This window comes from Cebus imitator, unplaced genomic scaffold (genome assembly GCF_001604975.1).
Source record: "Cebus imitator isolate Cc_AM_T3 unplaced genomic scaffold, Cebus_imitator-1.0 Scaffold485, whole genome shotgun sequence".
Taxonomy (NCBI): domain Eukaryota; kingdom Metazoa; phylum Chordata; class Mammalia; order Primates; family Cebidae; genus Cebus; species Cebus imitator.
In genome coordinates this window covers 704,754-712,549 of record NW_016107800.1, presented here as the reverse complement: position 1 = coordinate 712,549, position 7,796 = coordinate 704,754, and the positions used below count along the sequence as shown (strand labels likewise).

General features: G+C 43.1%; 1 long non-coding RNA gene across 1 annotated transcript in view; it reads left to right on the top strand.

Annotated features, from left to right (window-relative positions):
- Window positions 1-222: 222 nt before the first annotated feature.
- Window positions 223-7,796, top strand: part of LOC108292257 — a 22,813-nt gene continuing 15,239 nt past the window's right edge. The window contains exons 1-2 of the long non-coding RNA XR_001820224.2: window positions 223-578; window positions 1,937-2,017. This is a non-coding gene — a long non-coding RNA (uncharacterized LOC108292257). The remainder of the gene's footprint in view (window positions 579-1,936; window positions 2,018-7,796) is intronic.

Genomic DNA, 7,796 nt, shown 5'->3' with positions numbered 1-7,796 from the left:
TAATACTTTCAAAAAAAGATAAGGGAACAGTTTTAGACCCCAATGAAGTAAAGCATTAATTATGTGGTGAGTTTGTCTCTTATGAGTTCACATTTGCAGAGACTAAATATGCAGAAAGTGGTATTTTGTAAAATATCTGAGCAGAAAAAAAAATGTATGTATATGAGTAGAGAAAGAGTACTAGTCTAAGTTTGGCTCAGAATCTCACAGCTAGGTGGCTGAGTGAGGTGGCTCACTCCTGTAATCCCAGCACTGTGGGAGGCCGAGGCGGGCAGATCACTTGAGCCCAGGAGTTCCAGATCAGTTTGGCCAGCATGGTCAAATCCCGTATCTTCTAAAAATATAAAAATTATCCAGGTATGGTGTGGCATCCTCCTGTAGTCCCAGCTACTTGGGGGGCTGAGGCGGGAGGATCACTTGAACCCTGGAGGCAGAGGTTGGAGCCGAGGTCACACAACAATACTCCAGCCTGAGCAACAGAATGAGACTGTCTAAAAACAACAACAACAACAACAACAACAAAAACCTCACAGCTAGGAGAAACTGCATGGCATCGTCTCTGCTTTCAACACTAGTAAGTAAGTGTCATTGCTTCATCTCAATTTTTTTTTTTTTTTTTGAGACCGAGTCTTACTCTGTTGCCCAGGCTGGAGTGCGGTGGCATGAACTTGGCTCACTGCAATCTCTGCCTCCCGGGTTCAAGCAGTTCCTCTGCCTCAGCCTCCTGAACAGCCCGGATTGCAGGCACACGCCACCACGCCCGGCTACTTTTGTATTTTTAGTAGAGACCAGGTTTCACCATCATGGTCAGACTGGTCTTGAACTCCTGACCTCACGATCCACCTGAGTTGGCCTCCCAAAGTGCTGGGATTACTGGGCAGCATCTCTGCTTCCAACACTAGTAAGCAAGTGTCAACTTTTGATCTCTGTTTGTCTAAAGAGGCCAGCAAGTCTCCATAAGGCTAAATCACTTGCCCATGGTCACACAATTGGGAGAAGCACAGAGTGGAGAAAAAAACAGTTCTCAGGCTTCCAGCTACTTGTGTCCCCCACTGCACCATTCTGCCCCTTCTGATTCCTTTTGGATTGACTGACTTGAACTCCATGGCCCTCCACTGTGCTTTGTTTGAAAAGCAATTGAGAAAATGGGAAACTGGTGGAACTGGGAGTCAGAGGACCTGAGCCCCTCTACTGATTAGTGACAGTGACCTTGGAAAATCATTTAACTTCTCTCAGACTCAAATTCCACATCTGAAAATAGTACCTCCCGCTGTCACTGAAGTAGAGATAAATTGAAGTAATTGATGGGAAGTGTTTAGTAAATGGTAAACTAAACTCTCGCTATTTAAATGGAGAAATTCGACCGGGGCAGTTGCTCATGCCTGTAATTCTAGCACTTTGGAAGGCTGAGGTGGGAGGATGAGCCCAGGAGTTCCAGACCCGCCTGGGCGGTGTACCAAGACCCTGTCTCTATTATTTTAAAAATAGATAATAGAAGATGAAATAGAGAAATTTGTGTCTACTTAGTGAATTAATGAATTAGTGATTAGAAAACAATGATACAAAAAAAATTTTTAATAAAAAATGAAAATAGAAAGCAGAAAAGAAAACAACAATGCAAGATAAAAATGCTCAATGGATACATGGTAACAGCGGGGCTGCTGTTAGCACACATAAAATAACCAATAATCCTGTAATAGAAATGTCCTTTGTTTATTTATTACAACAATCTAGCATAATATAATAACTTTTAATGTCTCTCAGGAACACTCCCTAATGTGTAGATGGTCATTGTAAAAAGAACCTTTATACAAGGACAGATGTCTCTATCTCCCTCCATATTTTGCATTATCAATCTTTTTACATTTGTGAACCCAAATGGGAACAACATGGTGTCCCATTGTTATTTAAATTTGGATAATTCCTTTATTCCTAGGAATGGTAAATGCTTCCCACTGCTGCTTTTCTCCGGGTGCCTGAACATTCCTGTTTAGCCCTCAGCCCAGCCTACCTGTCTGTAAGTAGTTCATTTTCCTGATTACAAGTGAAGCTTAACATCTTTTCAGCCTTTTATTGGAAGTGTAAATCGATTAAGCTTTTTGGAAGGCTAATGGACAGTACCAAGTTAAAAAAAATATTTTTGAGGGGGTGTCAGCCAGGCTGGAGTGCAGTTGCACAATGTCGGCCCATTACAGCCAACAGCTCTGCATGGCCCCCCAGGTTCAAACAATTCTCATGCCTCAGCCTCCCAACTAGCTGGAATTACAAGTGGGCGCCACCATGCCCAGCTAATTTTTGTGGTTTTTAGTAGAGACTGATTTTACTGTGCTGGCCAAGCTGGTCTCAAACTCCTGGGCTAAAACAATCCACACTTGTTGGCCTCCCAACGTGCTGGGATAACAGGTGTGAGCCACCGTGCCTGACGCCACAGTTGCGGGAGAAAAAAAAAAACTTTTTTCTTAGATTTTTCAGAGTTGTAAGATGAGTCAGTCCTGTTGAATTGATCTCATAACTATCACTGAAGTGAAAAGGAAAAAATGTAGTCAAGAATCAAAATCATCTAAAATATCTGTGTGTGTGTATGTGTGTGTGTGTGTGTGTGTGTGTGTGTGTGTATGTTTTTAAGATAGGGTCTCATGCTGTTGCCCAGGCTGGAGTGCAGTGGCTCAATCTCAGCTCACTACCGCCTGAGCCTCCCCAGGCCTAGGTGATCCTCCCACCTCAGTCTCCCTGGTAGCTGGGAGACTGTACCACCATGTACCACCATGCCAGGCTAATTTTTCTATTTTTTGTAGAGACAGAGTTTTGCCATGTTGCCCAAGCTAAAAAATCTGGATATTTAATATCATGTAGAAATTGATTTTTCTTTCACTTTTTGTCCAGATATCAAATGGAGACAGATTGAAGTTCACCTTTCATGTCACTGGTTTTAATTCACTTAAATAATTGTTGTGTCTTTTATTAATATTTTCAATTGAGCAGAGTCCATTTCAATAAGAAAGGCTCTCCTTTTTGGCACTGGCTTTTTTTCCTTGATCACAAAACTATTACATGCTTAATGTGAAAAAAAGGAAAAACATTGAAAGCTACTAAGGAAAAAAAAGCAATCCCATCATCAAAAGTAAATACTGTTCACATTTTTTAGATGTTTTTCCTTTTGCATATAGGTGTTTAAGGAATTGGGGTGATACTGTGCATAGAGTTTTGTGTCTTTGTTTTTTCAATTGACATTTTATTGTAAGCATTTCTGCATATCATCATAGATTCTTTAAAAATGTTTATTGTGGCATGATGATATTCCAAAGTATGGATATACTATAATTTATCCCTTTATTATAGGAAACTTTGCTTATTTTCTTTTTTTCTTCTTTCTTTCTTTATTTTCTTTTTACTATTATACTTAGCTCTGTGAAGAACATTCATGTATATAATTCTTTGCTTCCATCTTTAATTATGCCCCTAGGATATATTCCAAGGAATGGAACTATAGGATTGTGTAGGTTATTTTGCACTTCTGCCCCCACCCCTACCGCATTCTCTGCCTTTCTTCATTCTGAAGAATTGCATCTCCAGCATTCCTTGACCCTTCACTTGCTTGGGATCTAGTCAGGGGTGGCACTAGTAAGAGATGATATATGCTAGAAGAGAGAGAAGTCAGGGTATTTCCTCCTTACTGTCTTCCTGCTTTGAGCCAGATAGCTGCTTACCCCTCCCCACCCCCAACCTGGCCTCCTTTCTTGGGGGTCCCTCCTCCACCATTCCTCGCTCTTACTGGATTCTGTGAGATTATGTCCTCCCTCTGTTCCTTTATCCCTAGAATGGTAACTCTTTCCACTCTTGCTTTCCTCTCGGCGCCTGAACATCCCTGTTTACCCCTTAGCCCAGCCTACCTGTCTGTAAATAGTTCTTTCATTGCAGTCTCTTCATTGCCAGGCACAGTGGCTCATGCCTGTAATCCCAGCACTTTGGGAGACCAAGGCAGGCTGATAACTTGAGGTCAGGAGTTTGAGACCAGCCTGACCAGCATGGTGAAACCTCCCTCTCTGCTAAAAATACAAAAATTATCCCTGGCATGGTGGCAGGTGCCTGTAATCCCAGCTACNAAAAAAAAAAAAAAAAAAAAAATTGGAGTCTGCAAGCCTTTAGATATGTTCTTGGGGCTCTGTGACTTCTCAAATTTAAGAAATACTGAACCAGGCTCCATGGCTTAATAAAGAAAGACATTGATCAGGTCCCACTCACAGTCAATGGAAGCTTCTATGACTAGATTTGTAGCACAAGCTTGTACCGTCTTTCTTATCTATAAGGAGCGGACTTCTTGTTTCCGGGCCTTCCCAAATCATCTGTTCACTTCTCTCCAGGAAAGGGCTGCCATTAGCAGTGTGGTTAACATTTAACTAATAATACTGATGTATGTTGGTTTAGCCCAGATGCTGGCAGCTTTTAATTCTCTAAACTCCTGGCCTGAATACTGGTCATGTTTCCTCAGGCTAAAAGCCAGCAAAAAGAATCACCTGGCCAAACATCCCCATTCAGCCTGCTTGCCTTAGAATGGCCTCCCAGGGGAGCTCTCTGGGCAAACAAAACTGTTGACCTAGTTTGAAGGCCTGGAAAATTATCATGTGAGTCACTGGGACAACAGAGCAAAGTGCCAGGTCCCTGAGAAACTGTAAGCACAGGTTTCCGATGTCATCTGTGTCCTCATAGGCCGAGAGTAGGAGTCCCACGGCGGCCTGCCACTTTTCACCCAGCTGCTCCTCCAAGTGGTTTCCAAGCCCCTTGGCGCTGTGTATGGTGCCTCAGGGGCCCATTCATGTTTTCCTCCGAGAAGGCTCTGTAAACAGCAACTCAGAGAGTGACAGCTCAGTTGTAGGAAACCAAAACAAAACCAGATACTTAGAGGAAGTCCTGTGGTGTTGTTTGGAGCAAGGCCACAAGCTCTCTCTGGGAAGCAAGTGCTGAAGCAGCTACAAAAAGTTTCAAACTGAAGACCAGGAATCCAGAGGCAGTATTTTAAAATAATACTCACATAAGCATGGCAGGGCCTTGCAAAAGAGCACCTAGATATTACTTAAGGAGTGTTTTATAATGTTCTGAAGATGCTACTTCCTAAATTACACAAAGAGCTAGAGAAACTTAGCCAGAAAAGCAATGTGGCTAAAACTGTTGTTACATTTAGATGGGTTGGACAGTTTGTAGCCCAGATGTCAGAAAGAGTGCTAAACCTCCGTGGGTCCCTCATATAACTTCCCTGGGCATCAAGGACTCCTCGAGGGGGAGCATCAAAGCAGGGGCTTCTAATATTCAGGATAGCATGAGGGCAGGAGTACATGTTCACAGGACTAGGTGTGGAGAAAGTTTATCATGGGTTTTTTGTTTTGTTTTTTTTTTTTTTTGGATAACACTTGGTTTTTTCAACACATATACTAGAGTCTTCATCATCAGGAGGATGTGGATGTTTAACAAGTCATTAGGCTCAGGATTATTTATCTATTTATTTTTTGAGAGTGAGTCTATCACCCAGGCTGGAGTGCAATGGCATCATCTCGGATCACTGCAACCTCCGCGTCCCAGGTTCAAGCAATTCTTCTGCCTCAGCCTCCCGAGTAGCTGGGATTACAGGCACCTGCCATCATGTCCGGCTAATTTTTGTATTTTTAGTAGAGACAGGGTTTCACCATGTTGGCCAGGCTGGTCTTGAACTCCTGACCTCAAGTGATCCGCCCACCTCAGCCTCCCAAAGTGCTGGGATTACAGGTGTGAGCCATAAACTTTTAAAATACATTTTAAAATACATTCTTGATAGATACTGCCAAATTTTATTGCAGAAAGGTCATATCTGGTGGTTTTTTTTTTTGAGTTTACACTCCTTCTAGTAGAGTATGAAAGCCTGATGAGATAGGATCCTGAGGTTACAATCGATTTTTGAAGGTACTCAGTTTCCTGTTTGTTATTTAGTGCCTTCCCCTCTGGTGTCACTCATACACAGAAGGTTCTGTGTAGACTATCTAAAGAAAAGTCATTCATAACACAGGTGAAAATACTGAAGTAAGCAATTGTATATCATTTGCAAACCTGAAATTCTAAGTGCAAGAAGAGCCCCTGGATTGTGTTGTGGAAACAACTCTTGATTGATGCATAGGGAAGAACACATTCTGGCTGGGCACACAAATAGTGTGGTGCGGTTTGGGAATGTCAGCTCACATGCAGGTCACAGCTAAACATTAACACAGGAAACCAACGGGGATGCAGTGCTGTTACCCTTAGGGTCTTACTACTCATGCTGTGGAAGAATTCCTACCTCATCTTCCTAGTCTTGACTTTAAGACAACAGCTTTTAGGTAGATGAATTATAAGAAGGACAAAGAAGCCACAAAGACCTTCCCTTACTTCTTCGCAAATAGGAGGTAACCACTGGCATTTTAATCAATGATTACTAGAACGGGGCTGAGATTTCAGCTAAGTGATTCCCGTGTTTATACCAGAGCTGACTGTAACACAGGTGGACACACTGTGCTTTACCATTTCCTTGCAAAATAATGAGACACCTAGTGGGCACAACATGAAAACACCGTCATGGGAGTTGGTGAATTCAGTCAATACCCAGGTAAATAATATTTAATAACTGCCCATTGTTTAATTCTACGAAAGTAGTTTGGACCAGGCGTGGGGGCTCATGCCTGCTATCCCAGCACTTTGGGAGGCTTAGGCTGGCGGATTGCCTGAGCTCAGGAGTTAGAAACCAGCCTGGGCAACATGACGAAACCCTGTCTCCACAAAAAATACAAAAATTAGTTTGGTGTGGTGACATACGTGCGTGCACCTGTATTTCCAACTACCTGGGAGGCTGAGGTGGGAGGATCACCTGAGCCTGGGGAGGTCGAAGCTGCAGTGAGCCTAGATCACGCCACTGCACTTCAGTCTGGGTGACAGGGCAAAACCTAATCTTCTTAGAGAAATACCCAGATCCAGAAATCAGACCAACCATTGACTCATACTGGATAATTAAAATATATTTCTTGGGGATTTGGTGGGGAAAAAAAAAAAATATGTATATATACACACACACACACACACACACACACACACACACACACACACACCCATGTATATATTTCTTGTCATATATTTTAAAGCACTCAGTAGTTTTCAAAGTTTTTGAATGCAAAGTTTCTTTCCATAACACTAAGTACATACAATAGTCTCCCTGACAGGACTGTGGGTTCCCTTAGAAAAGAGGCCACACCAGTTTCCTCCCAGCACAAGCCTAGTGTGTAGCACATAAAGAATAAGGGTTTGGTAGCAGTTTGATGACTGAACTACCCTAGTAGGTGGGATAGTTTCTGATTTTTTTCTAGGTGAGAAAACAAAAATTCAGGCCAGGCACGGTGGCTCAGGCCTGTAATCCCAGCACTTTGGGAGGCCGAGGTGGGCAGATCATAAGGTCAGGAGTTCGAGACCAGCCTGGCCAACATGGTGAAACCCTGTCTCTACTAAAGATACAAAAAATTGGCTGGGCGCGGTGACTCACACCTATAATTCCAGCACTTTGGGAGGTCGAGGCGGGTGGATCACAAGGTGAAGAGATCGAGACCATCCTGGTCAGCATGGTGAAACCCTGTCTCTACTAAAAAATACAAAAATTAACTGGGCATGGCGGTGCATGCCTGTAGTCCCAGCCTCTTGGGAGGCTGAGGCAGGAGAATTGCTTGAACCCAGGAGGCAGAGGTTGCGGTGAGCCGAGATCCTGCCATTGCACTCCAGCCTGGGTAATAGGAGTGAAACTCCGTCTCAAA